A 20556-nucleotide genomic window follows, 5' to 3' on the forward strand; every position below is an offset into this window, starting at 1 on the left:
TAACATGTAGAATTGGTAATCGGAGGCAGCGGAGCCAGATAAATCAAATAATAATGGGCACAAGTACTGTTTTTAGTATGAATAGCGGTTATAATGGGGCACATTTGGTCTACGGGTCAAAATAATAACGCAATGCTTGGCAAACTCTTTGGAATTTACTTTGTCTTCATTCATTTCATTTTATTCTTCAACGGTGGGCATGGCGTTGTAGATACCATTATCACGCCTGTGGATCTCCCAGGCCGAGGTGCCTGCTTCGCTCTTTTTTCCGCTAAGATCAAGGGCAAAAACCTTTTCTTAAATGATTGTCTGTCGCTTCCACTGCAATCTACGCCTGAGATGCAGGGAGGCCATACACTGGAACCAGCGGGGAAAACCACAAAACTCACTATAGATACTGATGACCCAAAATCACACCAACATCTGTCTGACCCACGTCGCACACGACAAGATGCTGGAAGGCTCTAGTCTACAGCTAACGCCCAGTCGCCACAGTCAATAATAATGTTGAAGAGATCTAAAGCTGCGCACCACAATCCAAAATAGAGTTCTGCCTACATTTTTGTCTGCACATCATTCCGCGGTAGCAGCATTGATGCCATGTTTGCTGTTCTTTGCCCTGGGTACAATAAATGGTAACGAGTTCTACCCACTATTAATTTCATTTTTTTTTTTTTTTTTTTTTTACCTTTCCTCCTTTTTTAAATAGCTCATTCTGATAGCTTTTTTAAGAAAATGTGTTTATTGTTAAAAAAAACAAACAAAAAAAATAATTTTGCTTGACCTATTCCTCTGTTGTGTCGGAGCAGGTTTAAATATAAGAACGTTGCATGGTTTAACGACATTTGAAAAATACTTCTTCCTGGAGGCCTGTCTCAGGGGACGCTCACCGGGAGGGGTCTGCGTTCAGATTGCCCCGCAGCAGCAGGGAGTCTCCAGGGGTACCACGAGGAGGAATGAACTCACCCCCATACACTGTTTCGTCTTCTTCTGCTTAGACTTATTTTTTTCTTCTTCTGCATTTTATCATTCTGCTTATTCTTATTCTGCTTATTCTTTTTTTTCCTGGTCTTATGGTGTCTGGTTCTGGTGCTTCTGGTTCTTCCATTTCCTAAACCTTTGATTCATCTTCTTCTTCCTCTGGTTCTTCTTCTTCTTCTGGGTCTTCTTCCTCTTGTACCGGTTCTTCTTCCGCTTCTTCTTCCTCTGTTTCTTCTTCCTCTGGTTTTGGTTCTTCTTCTTCCTCTAGTTCGTCTTCCCCTGGTTCCGGTTCTTCTTCCAGTTGTTCTTCGTCTGGTTCTTCTTCTTCTAGTTCTTCTTGTTCTTCTTCTTTTGGTACTTGTATTTATTATTGTAATTTGTGAAGCATGTAGTTCAGGTGCATGGAGGAACAGCAAGAAATACCAGTGTCCGAAAGCACATTTGTGGACCAGCTGATGTTAATGGAATCCGGATACACAGTAGAAGGAACCTGTGGCAAAGACATTATCGAGAACCAGCTGGTAGTGCTGGGACTCTGTTATTAAGGAGAAGGTATAAGTGCCATTGGCACTAGCTAGAACCATCTGGTGCTGCTGGAACCCTGTTATTAAAGACGAACAGCTGCAGCTTGGATATACCAAGCTGTTGCACAACTCTTAGGGTAAACAGTGGATATCAGCTAGAAGAGTATAGCCCAATATAGTTAAAACATAACCTTTACTAGTAATATAAAAAATGGACAAACCATACACAACAAAATAAAGTGCTCACGCTGAAAACTGTGCTCAAATGTAAAAAAAACTGGTTTGATCTCACCAATTATGGACAAGGGGTACCCACGTAGATGATAGGGGGTCCCAGGGAGGGTCCGATAGTTGTAGGGTAATGAGAAGGGGACGGGGACCTTTTTCCTAATCCTCTGTCGTGCCCCAGCAATAACTCCTGTCCTTACAAGGACAGGCCCGAATGAGCCATACTAAGGACACCCCCCACCGTGTATCATGTAGTCAACTGTTGTGAATTCCGCTCTTGGGCTCCCTCCGGTGGTTGTAAGTGGCACTTTTGCGAGTTCTGCTCTTGGGCTCCCTCCGGTGGTTTTAAGTGGTACTGCTGCTCCTTGGATTTAGTAGTCAAAAGCTTCTTCCACTGATTGTCTTTCTGGCTCGGCTATTTAGCCTGGTTCTATCCTTCAGCCTGTGCCAGTTGTCAATGGTTCCTGGTTGGATTCACATCTCTGCTTGGATTTCCCTGATATTCTGACCAGTTCAGCAAAGATAAGTCCTTGCTTTGTTCTTTTGCAGTCCACTTGTTGTGGACTTAATCTTTCTGCACTTTCTATGTTTTTCTAGTCCAGTTTGTCAGTATGGATTTATTCAGTTAAGCTGGAAGCTCTGGGAAGCAGATTTACCCTCCACACCTTTAGTCAGGTGTGGAGATTTTTGTAAACTCTGTGGTGGATTTTTCTTGTTTTTAATACTGACCGCACATATTCTTTCCTGTTCTATTTATCTAGCTAGACTGGCCTCCTTTGCTACATCCTGGTTTCATTCTGCGTATGTCATTTCCCTCTCCACTCACAGTCAATATTTGTGGGGGGCTGTCCTATCCTTTGGGGATTTTCTCTGAGGCAAGATAGCTTTCCTGTTTCTATCTTTAGGGGTAGTTAGTCCTCCGGCTGTGACGAGGTGTCTAGGGAGTGATAGGAACATCCCACGGCTACTTCTAGTGTTGTGTTTAGCTCAGGAACTATGGTCAGTACAGGTACCACCTCCTCCAGAGCACGTCCCATGTTGCTCCTAAACCACCAGACCATAACAGTACAACTGGCCAAAAATGAATTAAATGCATCTCAAAAGAAGGAAAAGGAAGTTCTGAGCCATTTTTTTTCTGCAGTCTGTTTTGTCTTTTTTTTCCTCTTAAAGGTAAGGTACCGCGTTTGTAGATCATTAATAAATCACTGTAATGTAGCATAACATGCTGCTATAACCAAGTTTTAAATGCATGTGAAACAGATTCCGTGTGTTATATGAGTTTAAATAAGGAACTGGGGGCTGACATCTTGGTTTTGCAGCAGAGAACCAGAAACACATGGGCCACTTGCACATTGAACAAGTCTATAGGAACCTGTTCACACCACCAGAAAACTTGAAGACAAAAGAGCACAGTGAGGTCAAAAATACTCTGTTGTAAAAAAAATCACAGTAATCAGCAAGTGCTAGTCAAAAGATGTAAAAAAAACAGGGTATTTAGTTGATACATTTTTATGCAAAAACGTATCAACTAAATACCCTGTTTTCTTTACATCTTTTGACTAGCACTTGCTGATTACTGTGATTTTTTTTACAACAGAGTATTTTTGACCTCACTGTGCTCTTTTGTCTTTTGGTTTTGCAGCAGTAGCAGGGCACTAACAGTGTCATTTTACAGCACCCCATGGACATAGGAGCTAATAGACCGGCGAGGACCCTATCTTTAACATTGGAGAGGCGCTAGCAGTGAGCTGGGCACGCCTCTGTGGGCTGCACAACTCACTGCTGTAGGTGTGACTGGCTGCCATTTTATTATAGCCCAGTGCTCTCTGCCCAGCTCCACTTACTCTCTATCACAGGAGCTCCATTCACTCCATTAAGCTACATTCACAGCTGGCAGAGAGAGGTGACTCCTGACACCTCTCTCAGCCATACAATGTATCTCTCCCCTCCCTCCACAACGCCTGGCCATTCACTGCAGACCTGGAGCTCCTTCTTATCTTACTGAGGGATGAGTCACAGACAGCTCTGCACAGACAATGCTGCTCCATACATAAACACCACATAAACTAACTGTGCTTTTGATGCAGTAACTGCTGGTGATAGCAGATCACAGGTCAGTCACACACAAATTGGCTCTGCCCTGTGATGCTGCTCTTCATTCTGCCCCAGGGATATTAGACCACCCAAAAGGGGAGGGAAATGCTGATGTCAGCAGTTACTGCCCAGATTTTCCAGCTAACAGTAAAGCTGGTAAGTCTTACTATAGCTGCTTGAGGTCTAAAACAGAAAATGCTCCCCCTAGTGGTCAATATATATATTTGTAAGAAAATATATAATATTTTTCATATAGAAATGTTTGCAAACAGTGCAAACATTGCATTAATACATTTTATTTACTATTTTAAGTTTAATTTCACAAAAAAACAAACTACAAGAAAACTGGTGGCACCTTCCCTTTAATCTCTGGGTGGTTCAGGATTTTGGTGCTGGCATGGATGTTCAGGGTTTGTTTTCTTGTGTGGATCAACTTGCTGCAAGAGTACAGAGTATCCAAGATTATGTTGTCCAGACTCCGGCTTTAGAGCCTAGAATTCCAACCCCTGATTTGTTTTTTGGGGACAGATCCAAGTTTTTGAACTTTAAAAATAACTGCAAATTGTTTTTTGCCTTGAAACCCCGTTCCTCTGGTGATTCCATTCAGCAGGTTAAAATTGTCATCTCTCTGCTGCGTGGTGACCCTCAGGACTGGGCATTCTCCCTTGAATCAGGGTATCCGGCATTGCTTAATGTAAACACATTTTTTCAAGCGCTCGGATTATTGTATGACGAACCTAATTCTGTGGATCATGCAGAGAAGACCTTGTTGGCCCTGTGTCAGGGTCAGGAAGTGGCAGAAGTATACTGCCAGAAATTTAGAAAATGGTCTGTGCTCACTAAATGGAATGAGGAGGCTCTGGCAGCAATTTTCAGAAAGGGTCTTTCTGAAGCCCTTAAAGATGTTATGGTGGGGTTCCCCACGCCTGCTGGTTTGAGCGAATCTATGTCTCTAGCCATTCAGATTGATCGGCGCCTGCGCGAGCGCAAAGTTGTGCACCATATGGCAGTGTCCTCTGAGCAGAGTCCTGAGCCTATGCAATGTGATAGGATTTTGACTACAGCAGAACGGCAGGGATTCAGACGCCAGAATAGGCTGTGTTTTTACTGTGGTGATTCTGCTCATGTTATTTCTGATTGCCCTAAGCGTACTAAGAGGGTCACTAGGTCTGCTACCATCAGTACTGTACAGCCTAAATTTCTCTTATCTGTGACCTTGATTTGCTCATTATCGTCCTTTTCTGTCATGGCATTTGTGGATTTAGGCGCTGCCCTGAACTTGATGGACTTGGAATTCCCCAGGCGCTGTGGTTTTTCCTTGCAGCCTTTGCAGAGCCCTATTCCTTTGAGGGGCATTGATGCTACACCGTTGGCCAAGGATAAACCTCAGTATTGGACACAGCTGACCATGTGCATGGCTCCAGCACATCAGGAAGATTGCCGTTTTCTGGTGTTGCATAATTTGCATGATGTTGTTGTACTGGGTTTTCCATGGTTACAGTGACATAATCCTGTGCTGGATTGGAAATCTATGTCTGTGACTAGTTGGGGTTGTCAAGGGGTACATAGTGACGTTCCTTTGATGTCAATTTCCTCTTCCCCCTCTTCTGAAGTTCCTGAGTTTTTGTCGGATTTCCAGGATGTATTTGATGAGCCCAAGTCCAGTTCCCTTCCTCCACATAGGGACTGTGATTGTGCTATTAACTTGATTCCTGGCTGTAAGTTCCCTAAGGGCCGACTTTTCAATCTGTCTGTGCCAGAGCATGCCGCCATGCGGAGTTATGTTAAGGAGTCTTTAGAGAAGGGGCATGTTATGACCCCAATGGCGAGGGTCTCAGAGGAACGTGGAAGTCTGCAGAATACAAAAATCCAGCTCATAGGGCAGTGGTAACTGGGTTGACCATATATCTACTCCTAACGCCAACACTAGAAGTAGCCGGGGATCATTCCTACGTTGATTCTAGATGACACGCGCCAGCCGGAGAATCTAGCTACCCCTAGTAGAGGAAAACAAAGACCTTTCTTGCCTCCAGAGAAGGGGACCCCAAAGCTGGATAGAAGCCCCCCACAAATAATGACGGTGAGGTAAGAGGAAATGACAAACACAGAAATGAACCAGGTTTAGCACAGAGAGGCCCGCTTACTGATAGCAGAATAAAGAAAGGTAACTTATATGGTCAACAAAAACCCTATCAAAATCCACACTGGAAATTCAAGAACCCCCGAACCGTCTAACGGTCCGGGGGGAGAACACCAGCCCCCCTAGAGCTTCCAGCAAAGGTCAGGATATAGATTTGGAACAAGCTGGACAAAAATACAAAACCAAAACAAATAGCAAAAAGCAAAAGGCAGACTTAGCTGATATAACTGGAACCAGGATCAGTAGACAAGAGCACAGCAGACTAGCTCTGATAACTACGTTGCCAGGCATTGAACTGAAGGTCCAGGGAGCTTATATAACAACACCCCTAACTAACGACCCAGGTGCGGATAAAAGGAATGACAGAAAAACCAGAGTCAAAAAACTAGTAACCACTAGAGGGAGCAAAAAGCAAATTCACAACAGGGGCATATTCGGCCGTCTTTGTCACCATTGGGAGCGGGATTCTTTTTTGTTGCCAAGAAGGATGGCTCTTTGAGACCCTGTATTGATTATCGCCTTTTTAATAAGATCACTGTCAAATTCCAATACCCTTTACCTTTGCTTTCTGATTTGTTTGCTCGGATCAAGGGGGCTAGTTGGTTTACTAAGATTGACCTTCGAGGGACATATAATCTTGTTCGTATTAAACAGATTGACAAATGGAAAACTGCATTTTAAATACCTTGTGATGCCTTTCGGGCTCTCTAATGCTCCTTCTGTATTTCAGTCCTTCATGCATGATATTTTCCGCAATTATCTTGATAAATTCATGATTGTGTATTTGGATGATATTTTGATTTTTTCCGATGATTGGGAGTCTCATGTGAAGCAGGTCAGGATGGTATTCCAGATCCTTCGTGATAATGCTTTATTTGTGAAGGGGTCTAAGTGCCTATTTGGAGTTAAGAAGGTCTCTTTTTTGGGTTTTATTTTTTCTCCCTCGTCTATAGAAATGGATCCTGTTAAGGTCCAAGCCATTCATGACTGGATTCAACCCACATCTGTGAAGTCTTCAGAAATTTTTGGGCTTTGCTAATTTTTATCGCCGTTGCATTGCCAACTTTTCCAGTGTGGTTAAGCCCCTGACCGATTTGACGAAGAAAGGCGCTGATGTGACAAATTGGTCCTCTGCGGCTGTTGAGGCCTTTCAGGAGATTAAACGCCGATTTACTTCTGCCTCTGTGTTGCGTCAGCCGGATGTTTCTCTTCCTTTTCAGGTTGAGGTTGACGCTTCTGAGATTGGGGCAGGGGCCGTTTTGTCTCAGAGGAGTTCTGATGGTTCTTTGATGAAACCGTGTGCCTTTTTTTTCCAGAAAGTTTTCGCCTGCGGAGCGCAATTATGATGTCGGCAATCGGGAGTTGTTGGCCATGAAGTGGGCATTTGAGGAGTGGCGACATTGGCTTGAGGGAGCCAAGCACCGCGTTGTGGTCTTGACCGATCATAAGAATCTGATTTACCTCGAGTCGGCCAAGTGGCTGAACCCTAGACAGGCTCGATGGTCCCTGTTTTTCTGCCGTTTTGATTTTGTGGTCTTGTATCTTCCGGGATCTAAGAATGTTAAGGCTGATGCCCTCTCTAGGAGTTTTTTGCCTGATTCTCCTGGAGTCCTTGAGCCGGTTGGCATTCTTAAGGAAGGGGTGATTCTTTCTGCCATCTCCCCTGATTTACGGCGGGTGCTTCAGGAATTTCAGGCTGATAAACCTGACCGCTGTCCTGTGGGGAAGCTGTTTGTTCCTGATAGATGGACAAGTAAGGTAATTTCTGAGGTTCATTGTTCGGTGTTGGCTGGTCATCCTGGGATTTTTGGTACCAGAGATTTGGTTGCTAGGTCCTTTTGGTGGCCTTCCTTGTCGCGGGATGTGTGTTCTTTTGTGCAGTCCTGTGGGACTTGTGCCCGGGCCAAGCCTTGCTATTCCCGCGCTAGTGGGTTGCTTTTGCCTTTACCGGTCCCTGAGAGGCCCTGGACGCATATTTCCATGGATTTTATTTCGGATCTTCCTGTTTCCCAGAAGATGTCTGTTATCTGGGTGGTTTGTGACCGGTTCTCTAAAATGGTCCATTTGGTTCCTTTGCCTAAATTGCCTTCCTCCTCTGACTTGGTTCCATTGTTTTTTCAGCATGTGGTTCGTTTGCATGGCATTCTGGAGAATATTGTGTCTGACAGAGGTTCCCAGTTTGTTTCTAGGTTTTGGTGGGCCTTTTGTACTAGGATGGGCATTGATTTGTCTTTTTCTTCGGCATTTCATCCTCAGACAAATGGCCAAACTGAGCGAACTAATCAGACCTTGGAAACCTATTTGAGATGCTTTGTGTCTGCTGACCAGGATGATTGGGTGGCTTTCTTGCCGTTGGCCGAGTTTGCCCTTAATAATTGGGCTAGTTCGGCTACTTTGGTTTCGCCTTTCTTTTGTAATTTTGGGTTTCATCCTCGTTTTTCTTCGGGGCAGGTTGAGCCGTCTGATTGTCCTGGTGTGGATTCTGTAATGGACAGGTTACAGCAGATTTGGACTCGTGGTAGACAATTTGACGTTGTCTCAGGAAAAGGCTCAACGTTTTGCTAACCGCCGTCGGTGTGTTGGTCCCCGGCTTCGGGTGGGGGATTTAGTCTGGTTATCTTCTCGTCATGTTCCTATGAAGGTTTCTTCCCCTAAGTTCAAGCCTCGGTTTATTGGTCCTTATAAGATTTCTGAGATTATCAATCTGGTATCTTTTCATTTGGCCCTTCCAGCCTCTTTTGCCATCCATAATGTTTTCCATAGATCTTTGTTGCGGAGATATGTGGTGCCCGTTGTTCCCTCTGTTGATCCTCCTGCCCCGGTGTTGGTTTATGGGGAGTTGGAATATGTGGTGGAGAAAATTTTGGATTCTCGTTTTTCGAGGCGGAGGCTTCAGTATCTTGTCAAGTGGAAGGGTTATGGCCAGGAGGATAATTCTTGGGTTGTTGCCTCCAATGTCCATGCCACCGATTTGGTTCGTGCTTTTCACTTGGCTCGTCCTGATCGGCCTGGGGGCTCTGGTGAGGGTTCGGTGACCCCTCCTCAAGGGGGGGGGGGGGGGTACTGTTGTGAATTCCGCTCTTGGGCTCCCTCTGGTGGTTGTAAGTGGCACTTTTGCGAGTTCTGCTCTTGGGCTCCCTCCGGTGGTTTTAAGTGGTACTGCTGCTCCTTGGATTTAGTAGTCAGCAGCTGTTTCCACTGATTGTCTTTCTGGCTCGGCTATTTAGCCTGGTTCTATCCTTCAGCCTGTGCCAGTTGTCAATGGTTCCTGGTTGGATTCACATCTCTGCTTGGATTTCCCTGATATTCTGACCAGTTCAGCAAAGATAAGTCCTTGCTTTGTTCTTTTGCAGTCCACTTGTTGTGGACTTAATCTTTCTGCACTTTCTATGTTTTTCTAGTCCAGTTTGTCAGTATGGATTTATTCAGTTAAGCTGGAAGCTCTGGGAAGCAGATTTACCCTCCACACCTTTAGTCAGGTGTGGAGATTTTTGTAAACTCTGTGGTGGATTTTTCTAGTTTTTAATACTGACCGCACAGTATTCTTTCCTGTTCTATTTATCTAGCTAGACTGGCCTCCTATGCTACATCCTGGTTTCATTCTGCGTATGTCATTTCCCTCTCCACTCAGTCAATTTTTATGGGGGGCTGTCCTATCCTTTGGGGATTTTCTCTGAGGCAAGATAGCTTTCCTGTTTCTATCTTTAGGGGTAGTTAGTCCTCCGGCTGTGACGAGGTGTCTTGGGAGTGACAGGAACATCCCACGGCTACTTGTAGTGTTGTGTTTAGCTCAGGAACTGCGGTCAGTACAGGTACTACCTCCTCCAGAGCACGTCCCATGTTGCTCCTAAACTACCAGACCATAACAGTCAATGCCTCCCTACGCGTTTCTTCTCCAATCACGGAGATTCATCAGGGGAGTTTCCAATGGCCGAAAGGCCTAGACGTAAATTCAAATGTCCATGAGTAAAGTCCACTCAAATGTCCAAAAATTGAGGGTATAAGCAGTGGCTATGTACCATCCTAAAGATAGGCATTCCCATGTGGCAGTCCGCCACAGTAAGTGAGTCAACCAGAAGTGGCACCCGCTACCTCCTTATAAACATAACAGATAGGAGGTCCCTCCCCCCGGGGGGTCTGAGGTAATTAATAACCACCCCTATCAGGCTATAGTACCGGAACTATGCTCTGCCGAAGGTCCACAAAGGTATTGAACCTTTAAAGGGGAGACCTATAGTCTCCGGGATAGGGAGCATCTGTCAGAATGCAGGAACTTATATAGACCAGATCTTGAGACCTTTTGTGGTCTCGCTCCCTTCTTACATCAGGGATACCATGGACCTTCTACCTTCCAGCTAACGCTACTGGGGCACGGAGCAGAAGCAGATCAAGTTGTGCATCTCCCCGATTACCAGTCCCTATGGGACTTGCGGACATGTGCGGCACTTGCGGTTTTGCCGCGATCCAGCAAATGCGGTACTTGCAGCAATGGAAAAAAACACTGGTAGCAGTGTTTTTTGCATCACCGCAAGTGCCGCACAGGTCCGCAAGTAGCCATCACTACCTGTCCCTGCACCTTGCTAGCTCATCCGTAGCCATCTCTCCCTGACCTAAAACTACACTATAAAACTTTAGAAAAACAATTTATTAACTGCCATATTCCTATAATAATAATAATAATTTTTATTTACCGTATTTTTCTGACCATAAGACACACTTTTTTTCCTCCAAATTTGTGAGGAAAGTGTGGGTGCGTCTTATGGTAGGGATGTAGCATGTGGGGAGGGGGGCAGCAGCGAGTGGGATCGCACTGTTATCCCACTTCAGGAGGCAGAAAAATGTCCCCACTGCCGGAAATCAGTGCTGGGGAAACCATGTGGTCCCGATGATTAAGTGCAGTGAATATTCATTAGCTACTCCCCGCCCACCTATCAGCTGAGCGGTGAGCCCCATCAGCAAATGAATACTGCACTTAAGCAGGGACACACATGGTTTCCTCAGCGCTGATTCCTGCAGCAGTTGGGGAGATCCGTGTGTCCGGGGGAGGAGGAGGCAGCAGCAGCAGGGTCCGGGGGAGAGGAGATTGCTGCCTACCTTCCTGGGCTGGAGCTGAGTGCTGTGCAGTGTGCACAAGGAGGACCTGTGATGATGTCAGAAGTGGGCGGGCTGGAGCATCACATGGCAGCACAGAGCCCTCCCTCTTCTTGACATCATCACAGGTCCTTCAGTCTCCAACACTAGAATCTGCTGGCTTCCATTACTTGTGCTGTGGAAAGGCAACAAGAGGGAGGGCTCTGTGTGTGCAGTCATGGGATGCTTTTACCTCACCACAGCTGGCTGGCTGCCACAATTAAGAGGTTAGTCTTTCCAAAACACAATAAAGCACTCTGCCACTCCTTTAGTGAACTATAACTCCCAGCATGTCATAGGATCTGCAGGACATGCTGGGAGTTATAGTTCTCCCATGGGCTTTTAAAGGGAACCTGTCACCTGAATTTGGCTGGACACTCTTGCGGTCATATGGGCGGGGTTTTCGGGTGTTTCATTCACCCTTTCCTTACCCGCTGGCTGCATGCAAGATTGCCTTGTGCAGGCGTGTACTCTGGAGGACAGAGCATGAACTTCAATCCAATATTGCGGCCAGCATGCAGCCAGCGGGTAAAGAAAGGGTGAATCAAACACCCGAAAACCCCGCCCATATGATCGCAAAAGTGTCCCGCCAAATTCAGGTGACAGGTTCCCTTTAAAGCAGCACTCCAGTGTTATTTTGCAGTGCTGGAGTGGTGCTTTCAATATAAGCCCTGTGCCCCCATTCTTATACTCACCCTCCAGCATCTTCATATAGTACTTCAGACACCACACTGGTCCCGCAGCTTCCAACATAATAACATACTATTATATATAATAACACAACATATAATAGTATGTTATCAAATATTTTACCGCATTTTTTTGCTTCAAATATTTTTTTCCCTATTTTCCACCTCTAAAACCTGGGTGCGCCTTATAGTCCGAAAAATACGGTATATAGCGCCAACATATTCCGCAGCACTTTACAATTAAGCGGGCACATGTACAAACAAAAAATTTGGTACGAGTTAAGACAATTTAAACAGTGACATTAGGAGTGAGGTCCCTGCTCGCAAGCTTACAATCCACAAAGCAGATAATAATGAGGGCTCCAGGCTACGGCGTAGACTGGGACGGGCAGTCTCCGGGTCTCTCTCTGTGCACACCCTCAGTCCCTGCCTCTCTCACTCCACAGACCTCCCTCCACCGGACCCCGTAATAGCCGCTCGCAGTAGCATACCGGCAGAGGTGTATCTAGGTTTTCTGGCACCAGGGGCAATAATTCATTTTGTCGCCCCCCCCCCCCCCCCTCCGCCAAGGACACATGTGATTTTCACACTTAGTCATGTACCGACGAGCTCCTCTCCCTGATGCTCTCAATGTTCAGTGAAAAACAGAGAAGCTGAAGAGAAGCTCGTTGTCACAGGACCACAAGTATGAAAATCACATATAAGTGAAGTGTCCATGTGACGACTACTGGAACCTGCAGAGCTGAATTCTGACATCGCAGGCTTCTGAATTCTCACAGCTAATGCACTGCACACTTTTAGGATTCTCCCTTGCCGGTGGACAGTCATGTCAGCACAAGCATGTGATTTGTATATCCTGACCACATTCTGACTAGACATGCCCAGCCTCACTCAGTTCATTTTCATTGACTGAGGCCACATATGTCTAGTCAGCATGTGACCACATTAATGTAAATCGCCAGCACGAGAGAATCCTGACAGCGTGCACACTGTGAGAAGTCAGAAGTCTGCAGTCACAAAGAATGACTGCAGACTCATCACAAACTTGAACATCCCCTTTAATGCTCCTAACATAAATAAAAACATGAGTTAGTTAGTATCACAAATAACATTTATATCCAGGTACCTTATAGATGACGTCGTCTCTGGAGCCGTTCTCCTTTTCTTCATCTTGTCCAGATCCCATGATGCATTTTCTCATCCACAGCTGTCTCTGCAGACTTCCATCTTCTCCGCTCTTTTGCAGAAAATCTCCACATGATGCCCTTAAAGATACAAGTGTCATTATAATGCTCCTGAATAAAAAATTGCCCCTCACTATATTGTCTGCACAAAATATGACCCCCACATTGTCCCTCTTATGGTACATGCTCTTCACACTGACCTCTCCTTTCCATACCGTCCTCCTCTTCACATTGTCCTCTCATACTGTGTCCTCCCTATAGGGCCCAGTATTTAAACTGTACTCTCTCATCACACTCCCCCTCCTAGGTATAATGTCCCCTCCTGGCTGTACCCTTACACTGTCGCTCCATGCTACGCCCCCACTACTCAGTTTCTGTTCTGTGCCCACTCATTTTTCTGCCCCCACACTGTCTCCTCACACTATTCCACTCCTCATACTGTCTCCTCTCACATCCCCCCTGTTCACCATACTGTCTCCTCATATATTTATACCCCCTCACTTTTGATGCTGCCTGCTCACCTGACTCCCCATATTTTGTCTGCCCACATCCCATCACCCTCACTCTCCTTACTCTGTCCACATCCATTTTTCACATCATTACTCATACTGCGTCCACACACATTCCCCCGTTCGCTTCTCATACTGTCTGCACCCATCCCCACCATATTGTTTCCTCATATATGCCCCCATTCCCCCATACTGTTTCCTCATACATGCCCCCCATTCCCCAGTACTGTTTCCTCATACATGTCCCCCATCCTCTCATCCTGTATTTATGGCTTGGTTCCCCCATCTTGTATGCATGGATCGGCTCCCCCATCCTCCCATCTTGTGTGCATGGCTTGGCTCCCCCATCCTCCCATCTTGTATGCATGGCTCGGCTCCCCCATCCTCCCATCTTGTATGCATGGCACGGCTCCCTCATACTCCCGTCTTGTATGCATGTCTCAGCTCCCCCATCCTCCCATCCTGTGTGCATGGCTCCCCCATCCTTCCATCCTGTGTGCATGGCTCCCCCATCCTGTGTGCATGGCTCCCCCATCCTATGTGCATGGCTCCCCCATCCTGTGTGCATGGCTCCCCCATCCTCCCACCCTGTGTGCATGGCTCGGCTCCCCCATCCTCCCATCCTGTGTGCATGGCTCCCCCATCCTCCCACCCTGTGTGCATGGCTCCCCCATCCTCCCATCCTGTATGCATGGCTCCCCCATCCTCCCATCCTGTATGCATGGCTCGGCTCCCCCATCCTCCCACCCTGTATGCATGGCTTACCCATCCTCCCACCCTGTGTGCATGGCTCCCCCATCCTCCCACCATGTATGCATGGCTCTGCTCCCCATCCTCCCACCCCGTGTACATGGCTCCCCCATCCTCCCACCCTGTATGCAATGCTCGGCTGCCCCATCCCCCATCCTGTGTGCATGGCTCCCCCATCCTCCCACCCTGTATGCATGGCTCTGCTCCCCCATCCTCCCACCCTGTGTGCATGGCTCCCCCATCCTCCCACCGTGAGTGCATGGCTCGGCTCCCCCATCCTCCCACCCTGTATGCATGGCTCGGCTCCTCCATCCTCCCATCATGGGTGCAAGGCTCCCCCATCCTCCCACCCTGTGTGCATAGCTCCCCCATCCTCCCACTCTGTGTGCATGGCTCAGCTCCCCCATCCTCCCATCCTGTGTCCATGGCTCCCCCATCCTCCCACCCTGTGTGCATGGCTCCCCCATCCTCTCATCCTGTGTGCATGGCTCCCCCATCCTCCCACCCTGTATGCATGGCTCCCCCGTCCTCCCACGTCGTCCTCCGTCCTCCCGTCATACTCACCTTTCTCTTACCACATGGCGCAGAACTTCCTGGCAACTCTGCAGCGTCTTCCTTCCTGTATGAGCGGTCACGTGGTACCGCTCATTAAGGTGATGAATATGCTTCCATATTCATCACCTTGATGAGCGGTACCATGTGACCGCTGAGGACAGGACGAGCTGCCGGCGCTGAGACTGAGTTGCAGGCACCGCTGGAGGAGGGTGAGTCTTCAAGGAGGTGGGGGGGCGCAGGCGCTTGACCCCGGACTTTATTAAAAAAAAAAAAAAAAAAAACCCTTGCTCAAGTGCGCCCCCCCGTATCCTGGTGCCCTAGGCACATGCCCTCAAGTGCCTAGTGGCAAATATGGCCCTGATCGGATGGTGCATGACATGGTTGCGGGCACACAAAACTTTGCCACATTTTGGCAAGACTGAACTGGCCTGCAGAGGTGCTGCTCCTGCTCTGTGTACGGCTTCCTCCCCGTCCTGGAGGCACTGAGCTGCCATGTGAAACACTCGAAGTAGTCCTCTCAGGTGGAAATGAGGACATCATCGAATGTACCAGTGTGTCTTGGAACTATTGCATTTTACGATCCCGGTTTAACGGTTTTATCAGGGTTTGTAGGTTGTCCCGGTAGCGAGGATCCAGGAGGCTGGCCACCCAGTAATCATCAGTGTTGAGAATGCGAGCGATACGGCGGTCGTTTTGAAGGCACTGCAGCATGAAATCACTCATGTGTTGCAGACTGCCAATTGGCCACGCCCCACTGACCCCTGTTTGAGGCGTTCTCTCTGTCGCCAATGCATCCCCCCATCCTCACTGTAAATGATGACTACCCGTGTGTGGTGTACCATCCTCCTCTGGCCATTCTACTTCCTCCTCCAATTCTTCCTCCTCCTCTTCATCAAAAAGTGTCCCCTGTCTGGACCTTTGTGAGTTGCCGTGTTGCCTGGCTAACAACCCACCCGTAGAGCTGTGGGTAAACTGTCCCAATACAGATGGCATTGTCAGCATTTGTTCCTTCTCCTCCTCGTCCAAAACTGCATCCCTGATCCCTAGCATAGTTTTTTTTAAGGAGGCATATGAGGGGTACAGTGATGCTGACTGTGGCATCATCCGCGCTCGACATGAGTGGAATCATGAAAGGCTCGCAAAACACAGCAGATGTCCTTCATGTAAGCCCACTCGGCACATGTGAAGTGTGGCCTGCGAGCTGTGCGATTCATTTGCGCCTGATGCAGCTGGAATTCCATTACTGCCTGCTGCTGCTCACACAACCTCTCCAGCATATGCAATATGGAATTCCACCTAGTGAGGACGTCACATATGAGGCGGTGTTCGGGCAGGTTAAATCTTCGCTGCAGAGCTGCAATCCGTGCATTGTGTACGCTCGACTGGCGCAAGCGAGCGCACTCGCCGCGGACCTTGTGCAGAAGATCTTCAAGATCCAGATAGCTTTTAAGAAAACTCTGCACGACCAAATTTAACACATGTGCCAGGCACGAGATGTGAGTCAGATTGGCTAGACCCAGAGCTGCCACCAGGTTTCGCCCATTATCACACACCACCATACCTGACTTGAGGTTGAGCGGCCCATACCACTGGTTGCTCTGCTGCTTGATGGCATTCCACAGCTGCTCTGCAGTGTGGCTTGTATCCCCCAAGCTAATTAATTTCAACATGGCCTGTTGACGTTTGGCCACGGCAGTGCTCAACTTGGCCTTGTCAGTGGACGGTTCACCAATCCTTGTGGATGTAGATGGTGCCAACTGCTGTGCGGAGGAATCTGAGGAAGTGGAGTAGGAGGAAGAGGCAATGCGAGCGGACGAAAGTCCTGCAACCCTTGGCGTTGGCAGGACCTGCGCAGTGCCACTATCCACTTCTGTACCTGGCTACACCACATTAACCAAATGGGCTGAGAGGGAAATGTAGCGTCCCTGACCATGCTTACTGGTCCACGCATCGGTGGTCAGGTGGACCTTGCTGCTGATGGCGTTAAGTAGCGCACGCTTAATTTTTTTCTCCACGTGCTGTTGCAGGGCAGGGACGACTTTTCGACTAAAATAGTGGCGGCTAGGATCACAGTATTGTGGGACTGCCAAAGCCATGAGGTTGCGAAAGGCGTCCGTGTCCACCAGCCTGAATGATAGCATTTCAAGGGCCAGCAGTTTTGAAATGCTAGCATTGAGGGCCTGTGCTCGGGGGTGGCTTGCCGGGAATTTCCTTTTTCGAGCCCATAACTGTGGGACGGATGGCTGCAGGCTAGACTGGGACTGTGAGGATAACCAGGATTGTGAGGTTAGTGGTGGTGTGACAGTGGCAATGGCTGTCTGTACACTACTGCAGGAGGACGTTCCCTCTCTCTCCTGGGAGAAACAAGCTACAACGCTAGCGGAAGAGGTGGCACATGGAGCTGCAGGTTGGGCAAGATTTTTTATGTGACTTGTCCACTCCGCAATGTGCTTGTTCCTCAAATGCCTCATCATATTGGTGGTATTGAGGTTGTGGACGTTTTTCCCTCGCTTCAGAGTTAGATGACACAGATTGCATCTGACTTTTGTAATGTCATCGACAACTTGGTCAAAAAAGGCCCAGGCACCACATCTCTTTGGAGCACCCCTTGCACTAGTTTTTGCGTGGGTTCTTCTCCTTCCGGGTGCCAAAGTGGAGGCTACAGGCAACCAACTCTTGCCCCTCACTCTACTCCCTTTTTGGCCCTTTGCTGCTGTACTGTTGTGGGAATCTCTTCCTCTGAAATGCCACCACCACTTTGCTGTCTCTCACACCATGGTGGATCAAGGACCTCATCATCTGTTGGACCCTCTTCCAACACCTCAGACGATTGCTCCTCCCTGGTTGTTTGTATGCTGCAGGACGCACCAGCTAATGCCACCTGAGTTCCATCATCATCTGATGCGTACTGTGGTCGGCTGACTGTGTGCACAGGGTTACCCGCCTCTTCTTCTGAGATAAATAAAAGTTGGGCATCAGTGCTTATAAGCTCTTCTTCCTGTTGTCTAATACTGCCTTACTGGCCCCCTGATCCACAGCCAACAGATTCTTCAAACAGAAGTAAAGATGGCTCCTGTACTGGTCCCTCTAACTGCCTGGGTAATTTGGCAGTTGGTGGTGAAGAAGCAGAGCGGTGCTCTACACTGACATGAGCCGACTCTGTGCTCTGTATCTGGGAGGATGAGGGTGAGGAACGAATTGAAGTCGATGCCGCAGCTGCCATCCATCCAACAACGGTTTCAATTTGTTCCTCACCCGGCAATGGGATACCATGACCTCCAGCAAAGCTGCGCATGAAGGACTATTCCCGGGAATAGCTAGTGGCTGAGTCACTTGTGCCCACAGCAGGCAAAGATTATCCACGTCCTCTCCCTGCAACACCTCTGCGGCTGCGACCACGTCCCTTACTCCCTGCCTTCCTCATCTCTCTAGACTTAGATGGGAGGAAGGGCAGAAGAGTTCTCCTATTTAGTTTGCCTAAACCTGTAAAGCTGCAGACAGGTGTAAGAAACACTAAATTGGATCTAGTATGGTGTAAACTTTAATAGAAACTGGTGTGGCCTAAACGAATATGAACTGGTGGTGTGTGAACTGTATTTATCAAAATCTGAAAGTACCACAGAGTTTTTGTAGCAGTTGCACCGCGTAATCTACGGTGCAAAAGTGGAATCTACAAATATTCTGCGAATACTAGGTGAGAATGTGCAAGGCGGCACAATCCCACAACAAAAATACGATAGTGTGATTACACCTTGACTGCTGCACAGAGGTGTAAACCGACACTAATTGGAAGTATTGTGGTGATTCCAATTAGAGTGCAATCACACACAAAATGCAGGTGGTAGTATTAGGAATTTTTTGTAGCATTTGCACCGTGGGGGCGTAATCTATGGTGCAAAAGTGGAAGCTACAAATATTCTGCTAATACTAGGTAAGAATATTTCCCAATTCCCACACCTCTCCCCTCCCCAGTCCTCACTAAGAGGTATAGGATCACCCAACTAAATAACTTTTGTTCCCTCTATCTATCTATCCAATTCTCAATGGCTGCAGTCCGAGCAAAATAAAAGATTTGTGGATGGTGTGCTGAAACAGCAAAAAGACAGGCTCTGGAATCTGCAGAGAATGCAGTAAGCAGACCAGTAGATAAACCTCTGATGCTGGTGGGCTTAGCTCACCTTCGATTTTGGGGGTGACAGGTTCCCTTTAATAAGACTAATGTATGGGTCCTGGATTGTTAGGAATGATTATTTGAGGTGGGCGGAATTAGTCATTCCTACCCTAGAAATCCAGGAGGTGCAGCTGGTTTAAAAGGGCAGCTGAGCTGCTCATTCCTTGTCTAGGAGTAGAGGTGCAAACATCTCTGGTATTTGGGTCTGTGTATGCAAGGTGGAGGAGGAGTGTAAAGTTGCTTGTACTCTGTAAGAGGCCAAGTATTGGACTTTTGAATATTGAGCAGCTGAACAGCTCTGTTTTCCATTCTGTTGTATGGGCCCTTTGTTGTTTGTTTTTTTTTTACTTTATTCTGGAAGTTTATTGCGTTAATAAACCTTCCTGTTTGGAAAATAAATTGTGTGAACACTGCTAACTACCAAAGAGCTAAATCCGTATATGTTCTGTAGCAACATATGCTGTTGAGAAGTTGTCAACTTCTGATCTATTCTATGTTCTGCTGTGAATAAAACATGATTGTAAAATATTTACAAATCATTGCATTCTTGTTCTCTTAACATTTTACAGTGTCCCAACGTTTTGGGCATTGGGGTTGTACAAGTTGATTGACACTTGTTTACTGTCCTGTTTGCACATGCTGACAAATTCTGATGGGAACAGAACAATCGTCAATGGGATAATTTTGTCCCAATACAGCACCATGTTGTTGTGTTGCTGATACCAATGATTTTTATGCAGCATTCAAGATCCAGATACTTGACAAGCAGTGATAATTGGCATGTTTATACCGTCCGTTTAGTTAATAATAATCTTTATTTATTTAGCGCCAACATATTCCACAGCACTTTAAAATTCAACAGTTCATATACAAGTCATACGTAAAGTTGGAAATGAGTGTTCTTGTCAGTGATTTTGCATGGATTATCAATCCATCTGATTGCTTAAAAATAGCTTCCAGTCACAGGTCCCATATATCAATGAAAGCAAAACAAAATAATGACTTTTTTTTTTTGTACTTCTGATGTTTTATGAACTTTTCCCTACCTACAGTTAGATCCAGAAATATTTGGACAGTGACAAGTTTTGGCATTTTAGCTGTCCACCAAAATGTATTCAATATACAGTTATATAATTAATATGGGCTTAAAGTACAGACTATCATCTTTAATTTCAGGTTATTCATATAATAATTAGAGTAAGGGTTTAGGTATTACAACTCTTTAACCCCTTCACCCCGAAGCCTGTTTTCAACTTCCTGACCAGGCCATTTTTTTTTAATTCTGACCACAGTCACTTTATGAGGTCATAACTCTGAAACGCTTCAACGGATCCTGGTGATTCTGAGATTTTCTCGTGACATATTGTGCTTTATGATAGTGGTAAAATTTCTTCGATTTGACTTGCGTTTATTTGTGAAAAAAATGGAAATTTTGGCGAAAATTTTCAATTTTTAAACTTTTAGTTTTTATGCCCTTAAATTAGTCACATCATACGAAATAGTTAATAAATAACATTACCAACATGTCTGCTTTACATTAGCATAATTTTGGAAACATAATTTTTTTTGTTAGAAAGTTATAACGGTTAAAAGTTGACCAG

General features: G+C 46.6%; 1 protein-coding gene across 3 annotated transcripts in view; it reads left to right on the forward strand.

Moving 5' to 3' along the window:
* The window catches only part of KIFAP3 (kinesin associated protein 3), an 811853-nt gene that overhangs the window by 324329 nt on the left and 466968 nt on the right, over positions 1-20556 (forward strand). The window lies entirely within an intron of this gene.

Source organism: Ranitomeya variabilis, chromosome 8, assembly GCF_051348905.1.
Source record: "Ranitomeya variabilis isolate aRanVar5 chromosome 8, aRanVar5.hap1, whole genome shotgun sequence".
In the NCBI taxonomy this organism is placed as follows: Eukaryota; Metazoa; Chordata; class Amphibia; order Anura; family Dendrobatidae; genus Ranitomeya; species Ranitomeya variabilis.